At 43.5% G+C, this 21,542-nt stretch overlaps 1 pseudogene; it reads right to left on the bottom strand.

Moving 5' to 3' along the window:
- Positions 1-11,522: 11,522 nt before the first annotated feature.
- Positions 11,523-14,362, bottom strand: LOC109742327 (mechanosensitive ion channel protein 1, mitochondrial-like; annotated as a pseudogene).
- Positions 14,363-21,542: the final 7,180 nt, after the last annotated feature.

Below are 21,542 nucleotides of genomic sequence, written 5' to 3'. Positions count from 1 at the left end.
CGGGAGGGCTGATCTGGAGTCCGTTCAGGGCTCCGGAGAGGGGGATTCGTCGCCATCGTCATCATCAACCATCCTCCATCACCAATTTCATGATGCTCACCGCCATGCGTGAGTAATTCCATCGTAGGCTTGCTGGACGGTGATGGGTTGGATGAGATTTATCATGTAATCGAGTTAGGTTTGTTAGGGTTTGATCCCTAGTATCCACTATGTTCTGAGATTGATGTTGCTATGACTTTGCTATGCTTAATGCTTGTCACTAGGGCTCGAGTGCCATGATTTCAGATCTGAACCTATTATGTTTTCATGAATATATGTGAGTTCTTGATCCTATCTTGCAAGTCTATTGTCACCTACTATGTGTTATGATCTGGCAACCCCGAAGTGACAATAATCGGGACCACTCCCGGTGATGACCATAGTTTGAGGAGTTCATGTATTCACTATGTGTTAATGCTTTGTTCCGGTACTCTATTAAAAGGAGGCCTTAATATCCCTTAGTTTCCATTAGGACCCCGCTGCCACGGGAGGGTAGGACAAAAGACGTCATGCAAGTTCTTTTCCATAAGCACGTATGATTATATTCGGAATACATGCCTACATTACATTGATGAATTGGAGCTAGTTCTGTGTCACCCTATGTTATGACTGTTACATGATGAACCGCATCCGGCATAATTCTCCATCACTGATCCAATGCCTACGAGCTTTTCACATATTGTTCTTCGCTTATTTACTTTTCCGTTGCTACTGTTACAATCACTACAAAATACCAAAAATATTACTTTTGCTACCGTTACCACTACTATCATATTACTTTGCTACTAAATACTTTGCTGCAGATACTAAGTTATCCAGGTGTGGTTGAATTGACAACTCAACTACTAATACTTGAGAATATTCTTTGGCTCCCCTTGTGTCAAATCAATAAATTTGGGTTGAATACTCTACCCTCAAAAACTGTTGCGATCCCCTATACTTGTGGGTTATCAAGACTATTTTATGGCGCCGTTGCCGGGGAGCATAGCTCTATTCTTTGAGTCACTTGGGATTTATATCTGCTGGTCACTATGAAGAACTTGAAAGACGCTAAGACAACAATTTATCCCTCAACTATGAGGGGAGGTAAGGAACTGCCATCTAGCTCTGCACTTGATTCACCTTCTGTTTTGAGTAAGCTTGCGACACCTAAACCTGCTTCTGCTATTCGTTCCGATAAGTCACATGTTATTGATGATGCCACTTCTGCTATGCATGATACTTATGATGAGACTACTTCTATGCTTGATACTACTGTGCCACTTGGTGAATTTCTTGATGAACAAATTGCTAGGGTTAGAGAGAAAGAAATTACTGAAACTGATTATATTGATGAAAGTGATGATGAAGACTTGCCTGTTATTCCTGAGGGTTATGTTTTTGATAAAGAAGCTACTTCAGCTATTTTAGCTTGCAAAGATAGATATGAACTCAAGAGGTTATTAGCTAAATGGAAGCAGCAATCTCTTAATGATAGAATGAAACCTGACCCTGCTTTTGCTACTTCACCTATCTGTGTTACTGATAAGGATTATGAATTCTCTGTTGATCCTGACATAATTACTTTGGTTGAATCTGATCCTTTTCATGGCTATGAATCTGAAACTGTTGTTTTACATCTTACTAAATTAAATGATATAGCCACCCTGTTCACTAATGATGAGAGATCTCGCTATCTTTATATCCTTAAAATATTTCTGTTCTCATTAAAGGGTGATGCTAAGATATGGTTTAATTCTCTTGATCCTGGTTGTGTGCGTAGTCCCCAGGATATGATTTACTACTTCTCTGCTAAATATTTCCCTGCTCATAAGAAACAAGCTGCTTTGAGGGAAATATATAATTTTGTGCAAATTGAAGAAGCGCCTCTCCCACAAGCTTGGGGGAGGCTTCTCAAGTTACTTAATGCTTTGCATGATCATCCTCTTAAGAAAAGTGAAATACTCGATATCTTTTATAATGGACTAACCGATGCTTCCAGAGATTACCTGGATAGTTGTGTTGGTTCTGTTTTCAAGGAAAGAATACCGGATGAAGCTGAAATTCTATTGAATAATATGTTGACAAATGAAAATAATTGGACACTTCCTGAGCCAATTCCTAAACCAACTCCGAAGAAGATGGGTGTTCTATTTCTCAGTCCTGAAGATATGCAAGAGGCAAGGAAATCTATGAAAGAAAAAGGTATAAAAGCTGAAGATGTTAAGCATTTACCTCCTATTGAAGAAATACATGGTCTTAATTTAGAGCCTATTGAAGAAACATATGATCTTAATCCATTACCCATTGAAGAAACTCATGGTCTTGATAACCCGACACAGGTAGTAAAGGTAACTTCTCTCTATAGATTTGATGAAGGTGATATTCCTCACTATAAGTCTGCTAGACAATGCTTAGAAGAGTTTGATAATTTTATTGTCAAACAAGAAAACTTCAATGCTTATTTTGGTAGAAAATTGAAATACAATTCCGATACGCTTGAACACTTGAGTAATTACATTGCTAATGTTAAAGGTGAACTTAAACTCATTAGTAAACATGCTTCTATGGTTACCACTCAAGTAGAACAAGTACTTAAGGCTCAAAATGATTTGCTCAATGAAATGAATAGTAAGAAAAATGATTATGTTGTTAGAGTGGCTACTAGAACTGTTAAGATGACTCAGGAACCTTTGTATCCTGAAGGCCACCCTAGGAGAATTGAGCAAGATTCTCAGAGAAATAATATTGATGCACCTAGTCCTTCTAAAAGGAAGAAAAAGAAAAATGATAGGACTTTGCATGCTTCTAGTGAACCTATTGCTGAAACACTTGAGAATCCAAATGATATCTCTATTTCTGATGCTGAAACACAATCTGGTAATGAACATGAACCCAATGAAAATGTTAATGATGATGTTCATGATGATGCTCAACCTAGTAATGATAATGATGTAGAAATTGAACCTGCTGTTGATCTTGATAACCCACAATCAAAGAATCAACGTTATGATAAGAGAGACTTTGTTGCTAGAAAACATGGTAAAGAAAGGGAACCATGGGTTCAAAAACCTATGCCTTTTCCTCCCAACCCATCCAAGAAAAAGGATGATGAGGATTTTGAGCGCTTTGCAGAAATGATTAGACCTATCTTTTTGCGTATGCGATTAACTGATATGCTCAAAATGAATCCTTATGCTAAGTATATGAAAGATATTGTTACTAATAAAAGAAAGATACCGAAACCTGAGATTTCCATTGCTAATTATACTTTTAAGGGTGGAATACCTAAGAAACTTGGAGATCCAGGAGTACCCACTATACCATGCTCCATTAAAAGAAACTATGTTAAAACTGCTTTATGTGATCTTGGAGCCGGTGTTAGTGTTATGCCTCTCTCTTTATATAGTAGACTTGATTTGAATAAGTTGACACCTACTGAAATATCTTTGCAAATGGCTGATAAATCAACTGCTATACCTGTCGGTATTTGTGAGGATGTGCCTGTTGTGGTTGCAAACATTACTATTTTAACGGACTTTGTTATTCTTGATATTCCCGAGGACGATAGTATGTCTATTATTCTTGGAATACCTTTATTGAATACTGCAGGGGCTGTTATTGATTGCAACAAAGGCAATGTCACTTTTCATGTTAATGGTAATGAGCATACGGTACACTTTCCGAGGAAACAACCTCAAGTTCATAGTATAAATTCTATTGGAAAAGGTCCATCAATTATTTTTGGAGGTTTTGAATTTCCTCTTCCTATTGTCAAGAAGAAATATGATATTCTTATTATTGGGGATGCGCATATCCCCGTTGAGGTAACATAGTGTTATTCGAAATTTCTCCGGTTTCATGTTATTTGGAATGAGTTTGTTAACAAGACTTGATCAACCTTGTTAGTGGATTCCTTTTGATGAGCATGAGATGGATGAAACTAGAAGGCACAACCTTCTGTACCCTCTTTCTACTTTCTGTTATTTAGTTGAAATAAAGTAAAAATAGTATTTTTCTGTCTGTTTTCTGATTTATCCGTGCAATATAAAAATACCCCGAAAATAAAAGTTCTCCAAATGCCCTGAAAATGGAATATGATTTTTTTTCTGGAATATTTGAGAATATCTGGCACTGAGAACACAGCAGGAGGGGCAAGCTGCTGGCCACGAGGGTGGAGGGCGCGCCCACCTACCTCGTGGGCCCACGGTAGCTCCCCTCCACTTATTCCTGCACCCACACACTTCTTCTTCCTCCCACAAACACCAATATCCAGCTCAAGCACGAGTTCTAGCTCATTTTGCTGCGATTTTCGATCTCCTTGCGCAAAGCACCTCTCACAAAACTGCTTGGGGGGTTGTTCCTTGGTATGTGACTCCTCCATTGGTCCAATTAGTTTTTGTTCTAGTGCTTTATTCATTGCAAATTTGTGCTGCCTAGGTGACCATGTTCTTGAGCTTGCATGTCAAATTTATGTGGTTCCAAGTAGTTCTAATGCATGATATAGTCTCTAGGCACTTGTAGGAGTAGTTGCTATCAACTTTGTTGAGTTTGTTTTACTTTTGTTTGAAGTTACTAAAAAATTTAGAAATTTTCCAGAGAAAGAAATATGCTTAGGAAAATGTTCCAAGGTGGTTCTTCAAGGAAGCAAGGACCCAGGCTTGAAATGCGTGATGCTGACGATGAGCCACCAAGGGACGCTCCAGTGCGGCCTTGTGAATGGCCTTCAGAAAACTTTATAGATCGAGCGGGAATCAAGGAAGAATTTAACGCATATTTGCGTAACGCTGATCTTGTGAGCTTTGAGGCAGACATATGCCGCCAGTACCACTATCTCACTAGTTCCTTTGTGAGGAGGTTTGAATTTTCATCTTCACGTAATTCTCCAACTGTCCTGTTTGATCTTTATGAAAAATCTTATACTATGGACTTAGAGGATTTTACTACTGCTTGCAAACTTCCACAATGGGGTAGTGCTAGTGAACCTTGCAAATCTGAATTTAGAAATTTTCTTGCTAGTATAACTGTGGGGGAATCTAGAGATATAGCACAAGCTACCATAGGGAGCATTCATTTTCCTGCTATACATTATTTTGATCTCTTCATAGGTAGGTGCATAAATGGTAAAGACGAAGCATGTTACATGTGTGTCCCTGATCTCAGTATTCTTAGGAGTGCTGTGTTAGGAGACAAAACTTATAACTTGGGAGCCATTGTTGCACGTAGGTTGCATCATAATAGATTTAATGGAGATTTCTTTGGAGGAATTTATGCAACCCGCTTAGCTGATTTTCTTGGTGTGGACATTCGTGAGGATGATATTGAGTTGCCTCCTACTTATTTAGACTATAATGCTATGGTCCACCACCAGTTTATCGAGAGGAATGAATCACCTCTCCGGTATCGCTTAATCTTTGACAAACGTCGTGCTGTCCGTATTATTCTCCCTGCTCCTGCCTTCTTTGATTATCAGGCAAAAGGAAGATATGTTATTACCATAGAGGAGGCAGATGAGTACGAGAGGAGGGCGGAGGCAGCTCGCCGCCACGCTGCAGCTCAGGAGGCAATAACTGCCGCAGCTCCGTACGACCCCAGCTACAACTATGGATATCCGCCAGGCCATCCGTGGAAATAAACCAACTTAGGCCAAAAGCCTAAGCTTGGGGGAGTACGTATTTCCCACCGACATTACATTTATGTTTACACACACTCATTGCTAGATGTCGGTGCTCATACTCTTTCACTGTAATATCCATGCTAGTTTATTTTCTTTTTCTCGCTTTCTTCTTGTGTGTTTAATAAACCTTAAGAAAAAAAATAGTGTAGCTTTTAGCTAGTTTACTTTTCTTGCTGTAGTAGTAATAATTAAAAAGAAAAACCCAAAAAGATTTCCCGTTCTTCTTTTGCTTGTTGGAGCTTTCCCGTGTAAATAGTTTTATTTCTTTTCTTTTCTTTGGGAGTCGATAGGAGAAGACCATAATTAAATTGTTGAAGTGGCTCTTATATGCATTATTGTTGATTTAACCAAGATCCCATATTGCCTTGTCTTCTCCTGTTTATTGAATGCTCGCAGATTCCAGCTTAGTCTAATGCACGTGCACTCTTATTATTTTTACATCGTTCGGTCGTGCAAGTGAAAGGCAATTATGACGATATATGATGGACTGACTGAGATGAGAGAAGCTGGTATGAACTCGACCTCTCTTGTTTTGTAAATATGATGAGTTCATCGTTCCTGATTCAACCTATTATGAATAAACATGTTTGCAATGACAATTAGAGATCATAGTTGCTTATGCCATGCTTGATTAGCTATGAGTTATAATGGTTTACCTTGCGTACCAACATGCTATTAAAATGGTTGTGATGTGGTATAGTGGGGTGGTATCCTCCTTTGAATGATATAAGTGACTCGACTTGGCACAAGTTCACGCATGTAGTTGAAACAAATCAACATAGCCTTCAGGATATTTATGTTCATGGTGAATTATATCCTACTCATGCTCGTACTCAATGTTTATTAATTTTAATGCATGTTCATGACTGTTGTCACTCTCTAGTTGGTCGCTTCCCAGTCTTTTGCTAGCCTTCACTTGTACTAAGCGGGAATACTGCTTGTGCATCCAATTCCTTAAACCCCAAAGTTATTCCATATGAGTCCACTATACCTTCCTATATGTGGTATCTACCTGTCGTTCCAAGTAAATTTGTATGTGCCAAACTCTAAACCTTCAAATAAACATTATGTTTTATATGCTCGAATAGCTCATGTATCAACTAGGGTTGCCCTTATCTTCCATGCTAGGTGGGTTATTCTCAAGAGGAGTGGACTCCGCTCCTCATTCACGAGAAAATGGCTGGTCTCCGGGATGCCCAGTCCCATGCTTTATGCAAACCAAATCAAAATAATTGCAAACAAAACTCCCCTTGGGACTGTTGCCAGTTGGAGACACTCGTTGTTTCGAGCAAGTCATGGATTGATGCTTGTTGGTGGAGGGGGAGTATAAACTTTACCATTCTGTTTGGGAACCGCCTATAATGTGTGTAGCATGGAAGATATCGCCATCTCTTGGTTGTTATGTTGACAATGAAAGTATGCCGCTCAAAATATTATTTATCTCTATTTCAAAACCGAGCTCTGGCACCTCTACAAATCCCTGCTTCCCTCTGCGAAGGGCCTATCTATTTACTTTTATATTGGGTATGACTATGATTGGATCTCTTTTACCATGAATTACAATGTCTAGTCAGTCCTTGATCTTAAAGGTGCTCTGCATTTATGTTTTGCGGTCTCACAAAGGGCTAGAGAGATACCATCTTGTTATATTATATCATGATTGTTTTGAGAAAGTGTTGTCATCCGAGATTATTATTATCGCTCGCTAGTTGATTATGCCATTGATATGAGTAGACATAAGACCTAAGAGTTATTGTGAATGTGGTTAATCATAATCTTTGCTGAAAACTTGAATGCTGGCTTTACATATTTGCAACAACAAGAGCAAACAAAGTTTGTAAAAGTTTTTCTTTATCACTTTTAGTTTATCAACTGAATTGCTTGAGGACAAGCAAAGGTTTAAGCTTGGGGGAGTTGATACGTCTCCGTTGTATCTACTTTTCCAAACACTTTTGCCCTTGTTTTGGACTCTAACTTGCATGATTTGAATGGAACTAACCCGGACTGACGCTGTTTTCAGCAGACTTTCCATGGTGTTATTTATGTACAAAAACAAAAGTTCTCGGAATGACCTGAAACTCCACGGAACGTCTATTTGGAAATAATAAAAAATCCTTGCAAAAGATGAAGACCAGGGGGCCCACACCCTAGCCATGAGGGTGGGGGGCGCGCCTGCCCCCCTAGGGCGCGCCCCCTACCTCGTGGGCCCCCTGGAGCTCCTCCGACCTCAACTCCAACTCTATATATTTGCTTCCGGGGAGAAAAAAATCAAAGAGAAGGGTTCATCGCGTTTTACGATACGGAGCTTCCGCCAAGCCCTAAAACCTCTCGGGAGGGATGATCTAGAGTCCGTTCGGGGCTCCGGAGAGGGGGATTCGTCGCCATCGTCATCATCAACCATCCTCCATCACCAATTTCATGATGCTCACCGCCGTGCGTGAGTAATTCCATCGTAGGCTTGCTGGACGGTGATGGGTTGGATGAGATTTATCAACAACCATATGGCTCCTCCCGGTTGCCAATAACTTTTACAAAACATGATCATCTCATACAACAATTTATATATCATCACGTCTTGACCATATCACATCACAGCAAGCCCTGCAAAAAGAAGTTAGACGTCCTCTACTTTGTTGTTGCAAGTTTTACGTGGCTGCTACGGGCTTCTAGCAAGAACCATTCTTACCTACGCATCAAAACCACAATGATTTTTCATCAAGTGTGTTGTTTTAACCTTCAACAAGGACCGGGCGTAGTCAAACTCGATTCAACTAAAGTTTGAGAAACAGACACCCACTAGCCACCTATGTGCGAAGCACGGTGGTAGAACCAGTCTCATGAACGTGGTCATTTAATGTCGGTCTGGGCCGCTTCATCCAACAATACCGCCGAATCAGAGTATGACATGCTGGTAAGCAGTATGACTATTATCGCCCACAACTCTTTGTGTTCTACTCGTGCATATAACATCTACGCATAGACCTGGCTCGGATGCCACTGTTGGGGCATGCAGTAATTTAAAAAAAATCCTATGCACATGCAAGATCCATCTAGGTGATGCATAGCAACAAGAGGGGAGAGTGTTGTCTATGTACCCTCGTAGACCAAAAGCGGAAGCGTTATGACAACGCGGTTGATGTAGTCGTTCGTCTTCACGATCCGACCGATCCTAGCACCGAAGGTACGGCACCTCCGCGATCCGCACACGTTCAGCTCGGTGACGTCCCACGAACTCTAGATCCAGCTGAGGTCGAGGGAGAGTTTCGTCACCACGATGGCGTGATGACGGTGATGATGAAGCTACCGGTGCAGGGCTTCGCCTAAGCACTGCAAAGATATGACCGAGGTGGAAATCTGTGGAGGGGGGCACCGCACACGGCTAAACAATCAAAATTGTGTGTTCTAGGGTGCCCCTGTCCCCGTATATAAAGGAGCAAGGGGAGGGGGCGGCGGCCTCATAGGGTGCGCCCCAAGGGGGGAATCCTACTCCTACTAGGAGTAGGTTTCCCCTTTCCTAGTCCAACTAGGAGGGGAAGGAAAGAGGGGGAGGGGAGAAGGAAAGAGGGGGCCGGCCCCCCAAGCCCGAAACCAATTTGGTTTGGGCCAAGGGGAGCGCGCCCCACAGCTCCCTTGCTGCCCTCTATTTCCACTAAGGCCCATGAAGGCCCATTGACCCCCCCGGGGGGGTTCGGTAACCCCCGGTACTCCGGTATTTATCCGGTGACCCCCAAAACTTTCCGGTGTCCGAATATAACCTTCCAATATATCAATCTTTATGTCTCGACTATTTAGAGACTCCTCGTCATGTCCGTGATCACATCTAGGACTCCGAACTACCTTCAGTACATCAAAACACATAAACTCATAATACCGATCGTCATCGAAGGTTAAGCGTGCGGACCCTACGGGTTCGAGAACTATGTAGACATGACCGAGACTCATCTCCGGTCAATAACCAATAGCTAAACCTGGATGCTCATATTGGTTCCTACATATTCTACAAAGATCTTTATCGGCCAAACCGCATAACAACATACGTTGTTCCCTTTGTCATCGGTATGTTACTTGCCCGAGATTCGATCGTCGGTATCATCATACCTAGTTCAATCTCGTTACCGGCAAGTCTCTTTACTCGTTCCGTAGTGCATCGTCCCACAACTAACTCATTAGTAACATTTCTTGCAAGGCTTATAGTGATGTGCATTACCGAGAGGGCCCAGAGATACCTCTCCGACAATCGGAGTGACAAATCCTAATCTCGATCTATCCCAACTCAACAAACACCATCGGAGGCACCTGTAGAGCATCTTTATAATCACCCAGTTACGTTGTGACGTTTGATAGCACACTAAGTGTTCCTCCAGTATTCAGGAGTTGCATAATCTCATAGTCATAGGAACATGTAGAAGTCATGAAGAAAGCAATAGCAATAAACTGAATGATCATAGTGCTAAGCTAACGGATGGGTCTTGTCCATCACATCATTCTCTAATGATGTGATCCCGTTCATCAAATGACAACACATGTCTATGGCTAGGAAACTTAACCATCTTTGATTAATGAGCTAGTCTAGTAGAGGCATACTAGGGACACTCTGTTTGTCTATGTATTCACACAGGTACTAAGTTTTAGGTTAATACAATTCTAGCATGAATAATAAACATTTATCATGATATAAGGAAATATAAATAACAACTTTATTATTTCCTCTAGGGCATATTTCCTTCAGGTATGGTTTTCCGCAACGAAGGTCGATGAAGATCTCGGTGAAGGCGGCGGCTCTGCGTGCTCCACCTTGAGCTGCACCTCCAACACGAGCTGTTCCGCCTCCATGGCGAGGCGGAATTGCTCCCTCACTTCCTCCATCAAGAGGTGGGGGATGCGTCTTATCCACGTCGAAGGTGGTGTCCGCATGTCCAACTCGGAGGCGATGGGGTCAACCGCCGGGGACTGCCTCCTCTGAGTGTGGGGCTTCCCCCTCCTCATCCTAGCTAAGATTGAAGGAAGGTTGGCCGACTACATCTAGGCTCCACGACGCACACCTTAGACGCGATCTAGACATGGTGCTCAGGTGTCAATTGTTTGTGCCATGTAACCTTTCGGCGTAGCATGGCGGATGGCGAGCTTGGACGCGGACGGGACAGGGATGCGAAAACGATGTGAACTAGAGGGAAAAAGTGAAAAATGTGAGGGCAGTGGTTTGGCTTGTCGTCCGGTTTAAATTTCCAGTGCTTGACCCTGGCATGAAGCCATGAGTGCAGGCATAACATTGGTGAGCTCCATGGCGTATTTGATGAGTTTTCTCATGGGTCCTAGTGGTTTGTTAGATGTGACGAACGCGCCCGAACAACCCTAAATTTGCCCCGCACATGAATTGCACATGGAGGGTGCCGGGCAGCCCCAACATTTTGGTTAGGCATGGGGAAGCGAGAATCCGGTTGAAGATGCTATTACTAGATCCCTTGGCCAATGTGTAGACAAAAAACGGAGTGAACAATGCAAAGCAAGCTACCACCATGACGACAAAACTAGTACAGATGAATGTATACCCTGTTAGCAGATAAGGCTGTTTAAACTGTACATGTAATTTCAACAAATGTCTTCCTTCCCTATCCTAGCGCATCAGATGTCGTAGAGATCAAGCTGAACGTACGCATCATGTATACTAACTACTATAGAACGTTTAAGTAGTTGTCACCGTGTATTTTCTATTTGCCGACGATGTGCTCAACCAAAATGCACAATCCAAAAGAAAAATATTTGACGAACTCGCAGTTGTCACCGTGCCCTCGCAATTTCATCTGAATCAATGGTGAGTGGTGCATTCCTAATAGCAACGAGACTTGATAACCCTAGCAGCTTCCAGCAACAAACTCGAGATCTACAGGGGGGATTGGGCTTCCCAACTCGACACCATACGAGTGGATAATCCTAGCTATCAATGAGAATCTTTTGTTGAGCACATAGCACTTCTTCATTTCTCTGAAACATGTAAAATATTTTGTCAGAGATTTATGCTACCATGGCAGGTTACAAAAATAGTAAACCACTGATTATGCCCTTTGGTGATCCATTAACATGATGGACAATTGTTCAACTAATGCGGATCATTTACACAACTACTCCCTCCATGCTTGAAAAGAACGCACAAACATTTTGCAGGAATCGAACGGTGCAAAATGTTCCCAAGTTTATAGGAAAAACAATAAATTTGGTAAAATTTTGCACCATTTGACTTTAGACAAAATGCATATGCCCTCTTTTTAAGCACGAAGGGAGTACTACATAACTAGGGAGTACTCAAGCTTGACAGACTCAATAGATCATGGCGTCAGGGGATGTTGTTCAAACAAACGAGCTACACTCTAGACATCAATAGTTTACAGGTTGGCTCATCATAAGATGTTGCTATCATGTGATTTAAGTTTTAAAGTATGATCAACAATAATCCAAAGAGATACTCTTGTCAGACATTTGTTGGACACAAAGTTTAAAGTGTTAAACATGAATGATCGACAATAAACTTTTAAAATGAGAACATTTTGTTAATTCTCAACAAAAAGTGTATACTTTTTGTATGATCAACAATAGTCCAAAGTTTAAAGTGTGGACACAGGAGTATATTGCATTCTCAATCATACTTTTTCTTCTCATTTTGACTACAGAACTGTGTCCAAAAGACCAATGTTGCTACATTGTCAACATATCACATTTATATAGTTCTTGCTATGAGATTTAAAACATCAGTCTTTCACCTTGCCATGAAAACATATAGTTAAAGCTACTGCTGGAATACCATAGAGCTACAGGTGCACTACCGAAATCCAAAGCACATGATAACTACGAAATACAAAATGCTTCACTAAGATCCAAAACGTACCATGTTCTGGAGGCAGCAGCCAATTGTGAACTCACCATACAAATCTCCCAATCTCGTGAGATAACAATAAGGAGCATCTGCTTTCAAGCTAACTTCTGGATATGCCCTTAACTTCTCCATGATATTTTCAGATATTGCATGAACCTTATCCATACTCTGAATTTTTATGGGAATTTTACAGATAATACCCATTGAGCATGGGATCTATTCACAATAATCTGCAAATTATTGAAGGACTATAGCACATTACGTAGGCTCCATGGTACTAAATCTTGTTCAAGAACAAAAAATACATATAAAAATGCATTCAAGAAATCTTCTTCACAGCACTACCCTTGAAAGATAGACTGATCGATTCCTTTCTAGGATGCTGTGAATAACAATAAACTAAAAGACACCCCAACCAATATTTCTCTCATCTTTCAAACTTCCTAGCGAAGTTTACAGGATTTCCCAAAGATTTATATGCTTTACATTATCCCAACTAATCTGAGGCTAGAAGTCTCCATTTTAGACAAAACCTAATAGTCAAATTTATCTATGAAAATGAGCAAGCTCTACCGATGAAAATACATAATTGAGTATAGTTGATCATATAAAGTGTGCTTGAAGTTGGCACATTATCCTACTTTCACATTCTCTAGATATTGTGAATGTTGTTCATGGTGTATCTTGTAACCGTTGCATTTGTTTTTAACACCAAGCAATGGACTCTTGCATATAGACATGTTCTAGGTTCAAACGCATAGGACATATATCTAAATGTGCAAAGTCGTTCAAGGTTTCATCATTAACCCATGTACCAAATATTACCATGTAGAGAAAAAGGCCAGCATATCTTGATGAGTGGTATCATACCATCCAATAGAGTATACATTACATATGGCACCATGAAATTATAGAGCATAATTAGTGCAATTTAGGTAATATCCAGTTATGAAAGGCATGGCGATACCTGACCAACTAATAGTGAGTCGGGTACTAAAACAGGAAACCTCTCCAAATTTATCAATAATGTAGATGTTAGCCTTATCTCAATCACCAAACCCTCTATTGACCCGGCCTACAATGAAAATTTCACTTAGGGAAGTCTGCAACAAGTTTATCCTACCAAAACAACATATATTTTGGTACAGAGGGAGTAGAACAAAAAAATCCTTATCCATGAAAATGACAAATATAATAAAATGTTAGCAAACATTTATTATTTTTATCAACATACATGAAAGGTAGAAACTAGCAAATATAAGTGTGGAGAAAGATGACATACATGAAAAGGCAACTTTATGGACTCTCCAACTGAGAATGGCCTTGAAAGCTGCAAGTAGAATCCACTCAATACATTGCCCAAGACAATGTAGTAGCAAAGGCAGTTGCAATACCTAAGTAACAGTAGAGAGCCATTTATTTGCTAGGAGGGACCTAAAGTAACATCACATATTGAGTAGGTGTATGGCATTTAGAGTATTACCTCTAATACCACTAACAGCTAATAACGACTCAAATGGTACCCCACATGCCCATGCAACTCTAAGAAGGCCAATAGCAATCAATCCCAATGAAGAAACCTTGTCAAAAGCCCCCAACCAATGCTTGTAAACCTTTAGACCTTCAGAATGCATAAATGCGCTGGATAGAAAGTTCTTTTTCATAACTTGAAGGAACCACACAGCTGCGACAATTGTTACGCATTTCGAAACTTGTGACAAATGCGCACCAGCACCAAGATCAGAAATCATAGTAGCAGTCCTGTGAAAGAGAATTAGTAGAGTTTTATCATCAGCATAGAATCATAGGCTGCTCACATTAATCTAGTTGAACATCTACCTCAAGGAATAGCCCCTTTCTGATAACTCAGCCATAATGGACCACATGATATATTTTCTTCCTGGACCATCTAAATTCTAGACTTCCAAATTTAGTCCAAATTAAGCACATGTGGAAACTAGCTTAAGATAGCCATGTTTGACATCGATCATATGATAACATGCGGTTTAAAATGATGATACTCTACTTTTGAAATAAAGCTAAAAGTTGAATTCCTAAGAGAATAGGGGGAGGCAAACAAGTAGATGACCCCAAAGTTGAATACTAGTTTCTACATGACCAAGCAATATGAATTTTGTTCCCAACTTCCCGTAGTAAATAGTTAATACAGCGAAAGAGTAATAAAAATCAAGATGCATATGTGCTGCTACTAAGTATGGTTAGCATCGAAAGCTGCCAAAACGCTGAAAATAGCAATCACATATATTGCGCCGCCATATGGTGAGCATGAGCTTTTAAATAAAAAAAAGAACCACGTATGTGATAGGCATTGTTTATCACTGGTTCACTTGTACACAATCATTGTTTATCACTGAAGGAAGATTTGATTGAGCATCTCTAGGCGGTTAAAAGGGACAACTAGTACATATGTGCTAGTTGTCCCTTAAGTTCTACTTTAATTTGAAAATTTTGTTGGATTGTAATATTTAAATTCAATAAACTACGACCTATATGCGGTTATTTTGAGCTTGCGGGCTTTAAAGAATGTGCTTTGTATAGCCGGCTCCCGCATCAGTGTCTGTGGACTAGTCCCATCGATTTGGGGGCGGATACGGTATCCGATTTGGGGGGTCGGCGTTGGAGATGCCTAAGCTCACTCTTAGAAATGGGCTCCACCAATAACCCTCCAAAAAATTCAAGAAATAAAACCCTCCAAAGCCCCGAGCCAGCACAACCCTCCTAGGACGGAATTCGATAGCAATCCAACTACACCCCCCATGCTCTCTCTCTCGTAGCCGTGACTCCACCCCACCTACCACACCTCACCGTTGATCTACTCGCGACGGCGAACCTCCCCGCCCCACACCACACCCCCCATGCCGCGAGTCACCAAATCCACTTGCTCGCCACCCCGACCGGGTTCAACGGTGTCGTACACGCTCTCCCCTTCATGTACCGGGCTTTCCCGGAGATGTAGCGTCCGCTCGGGTCGGTGTCGCCGGAGATGCTGCGGGCGACAAGGGCGCGAAGGTGGACGGAGCGAGCCATGCAGATCCGCGATGACGCAGCCTCCTATCTTCTCTGTTGTAACACCCCGGATGTAACTTTCCATATTTGTAACTCCAACTCTTGCCATTTTCGGCTATGTGTTATGATATTCCCTCCGTGGTTGGGTTTTTGTCTTTTGTTTTGCATTTTGTTCATGTCATGCATCTCATATCATGTCATCATGCGCATCTCATTTGCATACGTGTTCGTCTCATGCATCCGAGCATTTTCCCCGTTGTCCGTTTTGCAATCCGGCACTCCCACATGCACCGGCGCCCCCCCCCCCTCTTGTTTCTTTTCATGAGGGGGTGTTAAACATTCTCGGAATGGACCGATGTTTGCCAAGTGGCCTTGGTATACCACTGGTAGACCACCTGTCAAGTTTCGTTCCGTTTGGAGGTCGTTTGACGCTCTAACGGTTAACCGGGTAACCGCAAAGGTCTGGTGTGTGTTGCAGAAAAAAAAACCCTCCTAACAGCCCAATAACCCATCTAAGTCACCTCCATGCTCTCGGTCGTTCAATCACGATCGTGTGGACGAAAACTACACTCCATTTGGAGTCTCCTAGCTCCCTATGCCTATATAAACACCTCCCCCTCTGAAATTTGCGTCCAAATCGCAGATAAACCCTAGCCCCGCTCCTCCGCGCCGCCGGACGTGTCCGCCCGGCGCCGGACACAACCGCCGCCACCTCACCCTGGCCAATCTGCCGCCGCCATGTCAGCGCCGCCACCACCCGCGTCCAACCGTGCCGTGACACGTGTCCCGCCGCCACCATCCACCGCTCGCGGCCCGGAGAGCCCGAGTCGGGCCCTCCCGGCCCGTCCGCGTCCGCCGCCCGTGCCCTCCCGCGCCCCGCGCCACCTCCTCCCGCGCCCCGCGCCGCCTCCTCCCGCGACCTCCCGCCGCTGAGCGCGCGCCCGCCGGTCGCCGCCGTCCTCGGCACCCCGCCGACGCTCGCGCGCACCCGCTACCCCGCCGGCGCCTTCCTCCTCCGGCCGGCCTCCTCCGTCCCCGTCCGCCCGACGCCTCCTCCGGCCTCCTCCTTTCCATCTCCGGCGAGGAATCCCGGCCGCCTCGGCTTCCATGCGGACCCCGATCCAGATCTAGAGGTTGACTTTTCCCCCCTCATTTTCTGCTAAGTCCCGAAGTTTTCACCATATGTTGCTCTATTCATCACCTCATAACTCTTTGTATACTGCTCCATTTTGTGTGCATGATATATCGAAATGTTCGTCATGAGATGCTATTCATTTTATTCCATTGTGCCATGCTTTTTTGAGTTCATCATGATGCCCAAATCTCTGGTGCAAGAGTGCTATATGATGTTTACTGCTGTTATTTATCAGAACTTGGTGATTTGTTATTTTTGTTGCAATTGATGTGTGCATCTTATGGGCATGAGCTCTACAGGTGTTTTAATCTATGCCATGCCATCTTTACAGGAGTGTATGCCATGTATTTTTGTGATCTATGTGGTGACTAGCACAAGCATGCAAACTAGGCTTCGTGATGTTTCTGTTTTCAGGGACAGGATTTTGCCAAGTCTGTGACTGCTGTTATTTTGTTGTCATGTATCCATGTGTCTATAGAGAGATCCATGCTTATTTTGAGTATGTTCAGTAAGGATATTTTGTAGATATAGTTATGCTCTATCCATCTATGCCCCTGTTTGCAATTATGGAGTGCCCTAGCATGTCTTAATCTTGCTCTACTTTTGCTATAAAATAATTCTGGCAGAATGTTAACATGTTATTCAATTTTGCCAAGGTTGTTGTAGTTGATCCATACATGCTATGTATTTACTCTTGACATGGTTAGCTTTATGAACATGCCATCTTGCTGTAGGTATGCTTGTTTTGTCATGAATTGCTTTGTGATGAGTGAATCAAGCTCACAAAGATGCCTTCATAATTCGGTTAATGCCATGTTCTGTTTTCTGCTAAGTCTGAAACCTGTTAACGAAACTTGCTATGTTCACATGGGTGACATTATATCTTATGTGCCTTTTTGGCTCATGATCAGTACGGGACTTTTGTTCTATGCATTTAGTAGATTCATGCCATGCCTTGTTTTGCTATGATAAGTTCCTGTAGCATGTTGATTGCTTGCGCTGAACATTGCTACCTGATGCTGTTTATGCCATGTCCAGTAATTTCACCAAGTCTGTGAACCTGATATCTTTTGCACTTTTGCCATGCTTGTTTGAAGCTATTATTGTGTGATCTAGCCGTAGCTCAGTGTTCATCTTTTGTGAAGCATTTCCTGTAGATTACTGTCATATGCTTTGTTGCTATGTTGGAGTGCTGTAGCATAGTTACTTGATGTATTCTAAATGCTATCATGCTGTTAATTGCATAATCGTGTCATTCTTGTTTTGCTTGCCATTTGCAAACCGTGCATCCATTTCCGGTGATCTTTATATTGGTTTCGACCGAAATCATCTCATCTTTCCAGTAGCATACTTGGTTTGCCAAGTTACTGCCTTGTTCATCCTTTTTCTCCCGGAGCACGCATATGCATCACATATCTTGTCTCGCATATCATGCATGTTTTACATCATGTTGCTTGTGCACTTCCCGTGATTGATTGTGGTTCCATTGCTTCTGTTCTTGCTGTGGGTAGATCCGGGAGACGAGTTCGTGAACGAGGAACCTGTTGAGTATGCTTACGAGGATCAAGCTTTCGACAACTCTGAGAACCTTGCAGGCAAGATGACCATACCCTCGAAATCACTTCTATCTTTGCTTTGCTAGTTGTTCGTTCTATTGCCATGCTGCGCTACCTACCACTTGCTATATCATGCCTCCCATATTGTCATGTCAAGCCTCTAACCATCCTTTCCTAGCAAACCGTTGTTTTGCTAAGTTACCGCTTTTGCTCAGCCCTTCTTATAGCGTTGCTAGTTGCAAGTGAAGTTGAAGTGGGTTCCATGTTGGAACATGGATATTTTGGAATATCACAATACCTCTTATTTAATTAATGCATCTATATATTTGGTAAAGGGTGGAAGGCTCGGCCTTATGCCTGGTGTTTTGTTCCACTCTTGCCGCCCTAGTTTCCGTCATACCGGTATTATGTTCCTTGAGTTTGCGTTCCTTACGCGGTTGGGTGATTTATGGGACCGCCTTGACAGTTCGCCTTGAATAAAACTCCTCCAACAAGGCCCAACCTTGGTTTTACATTTGCCTACCTAAGCCTTTTTCCCTTGGGTTTTCGCGAGCCCGAGGGTCATCTTTATTTAAACCCCCGGACCAGTGCTCCTTCGAGTGCTGGCCCAAACTGGGCGATGTCCGGCGCCCCCTGGGCAACCAGGGTCTATGCCAACCCGACGTCTTGCCCATCCGGTGTGCCCTGAGAACGAGATATGTGCAGCTCCTATCGGGATTTGTCAGCACATTCGGGTGGTTTTGCTGGTCTTGTCTTACCATTGTCGAAATGTCTTGTAAACCGGGATTACGAGACTGATCGGGTCTTCCCGGGAGAAGGTTTATCCTTCGTTGACCGTGAGAGCTTATAATGGGCTAAGTTGGGACACCCCTACAGGGTATTATCTTTCGAAAGCCGTGCCCGCGGTTATGTGGCAGATGGGAATTTGTTAATGTCCGGTTGTAGAGAACTTGTCACTTGACTTAATTAAAATACATCAACCGTGTGTGTAGCCGTGATGGTCTCTTCTCGCCGGAGTCCGGGAAGTGAACACGGTTTGAGTTATGCATGAACGTAAGTAGTTTCAGGATCACTTCTTGATCATTTCTAACTTCGCGACCATTGCGTTGCTTCTCTTCTCGCTCTCATTTGCGTATGTTAGCCACCATATATGCTTAGTGCCTGCTGCAGCTCCACCTCATTACACCATCCTTTCCTATAAGCTTAAATAGTCTTGATCTCGCGGGTGTGAGATTGCTGAGTCCTCGTGACTCACAGATTCTACCAAAACAGTTGTAGGTGCCGACGATACCAGTGCAGATGACGCAACCGAACTCAAGTGGGAGTTCGACGAGGAACGTGGTCGTTACTATGTTTCTTTTCCGGATGATCAGTAGTGGAGCCCAGTTGGGACGATCGGGGATCTAGCATTTGGGGTTATCTTATTTTTTTCATTTGGATTTGACCGTAGTCGGTCTATGTGTGGATTTTGGATGATGTATGAATTAATTTATGTATTGTGTGAAGTGGCGATTGTAAGCCAACTCTCGTTATCCCATTCTTGTTCATTACATGGGATTGTGTGAAGATGACCCTTCTTGCGACAAAACCACAATGCGGTTATGCCTCTAAGTCGTGCCTCGATACATGGGAGATATAGCCGCATCGTGGGTGTTACATCTGTGTGCGGGAGTGGAAGATGCTGCATCAGAAGGCAGAGGCGGAGCCAGATCCGGAGATGAAGGTGTGGGCGTCGTGGGGGATCGAGACATACGACCACACCGCGGATCAGGAGCTTCTCAACCTAGCGAGGCAGATCTACTTCGAGGGCACCAGAGAGGAGAAGAGAAGGATGCCGCATCCGACCGCCCCTCCGAAGGATTTCATCAATTGGGCGCGGATGGAGGCCAGGAGCGTGGATCCACAAAGGCGGGCGAGATGGGAATGCATCGAGGGGAAGCTGCCATCGGATACAGAGTAGGTCGACCCCTGGCCGTATCTCTCCCCTGCTCCAGCCACGGACTGAAGCCTGGAGCAATTTGCAACAGTGACATGCTTGGACCCGAGTGTCACGAGTGGGGAAAGCAATTTTGGCTGGATATGGCGATTACAGGTTATCAGGATAAGAATTGAGGGCTGAGGAAGGCACAGAGCATGGATTGTGAGCCTATTGCATACTCTGCTTACCACTCCAGTCATGAATGCGCGAGGAATGCCCTCAATTTCAGACCAGGAGACAGACGAGATGCTGATCATGGAACTCGTCAGGAGACTGCAGCGGAGTTGAGGCTGCCCAGGAGGGGCTCGAAATTGATTCAGAAGCTAGTAACTCGCATTCTGGTTCATGCAGAAGAGGGAGAACTCCCTCTGATTGCGCCAAACCAATCCACCCAGCCGTCGGAGGTGATAGCATGGGCGCTGGCAGCAAGAACCTCAAGAATCAGAAGCAGGAGAGTACACTGGGAGGCGCTCTATCATGCCCATCGACAGGAGAGCCTGGACCTGATGGAGAGCTTGATGATTTCAAGCAAAGGGGCAGAGTGAATGATTCTGAAGAAACTGAAGCTATGCTGGTGATGGAGCTCACTGGAGGGTTCAGAGTGATTCAGAGAGGGAGGAGCACCAAAAGTGCTCGTAAAATTTTGGGGAAAAAGCTACCAGATCATCAAGCTGCTTTCCAGCTAGCCATGGTGACGAAGCAGAGACCAGGTACAGTCAGCTCTGGAGCAATATAAAAAGCGGGGAGAGGGGGAAGAACTTAGGGTTTCCTCTTCCTCCTCTTTTCCACCCACCCACCTCCGCCGCCGTCCCGTCCTCCCCAAACCCAGCTACCACCATCACAGATCCATCCATGGCTGATGGAGGGAGAGGCCGTGGCCGTGGAAGAAGCAAGGGATGAAGGGGAGATAACTCCAGCAACTGGCAACTGGAACAGATGCATACAGGAATGAGTGCCGGCGGGGGACAGCCACCGTTCTTCGGCTTTGTCTTCCAAGGGCCACCCCCGCCATGGTCTTTCCCTAGTCAATTCCCCGGCCAGTTCCCGCAACAGCCTTGGGGGGCATGTAGCAGCAATGGTACGGCCCCCCACAGCAGCAGCTACAAGGGCAAGTGGGGGGCAATCGTCAGATCCAGGTGATAGTCAGGGAGGGGGCTCGCAGCAGAGCAAAAACCAGGGAAAAATCAGTAGAAAAAGAAGCAAGACATGGCTCAGAAGCAGCAGGCCAACCCAGGTTTGATGTCTTACACAAGTGTCACTTGCTTTAACTGTGGAGATCCTCG

Source organism: Aegilops tauschii, chromosome 7 (assembly GCF_002575655.3).
Source record: "Aegilops tauschii subsp. strangulata cultivar AL8/78 chromosome 7, Aet v6.0, whole genome shotgun sequence".
In the NCBI taxonomy this organism is placed as follows: domain Eukaryota; kingdom Viridiplantae; phylum Streptophyta; class Magnoliopsida; order Poales; family Poaceae; genus Aegilops; species Aegilops tauschii.
The sequence above is the reverse complement of the archived record's forward strand: the minus strand, read 5'-3'. Positions and strand labels throughout refer to the sequence as shown.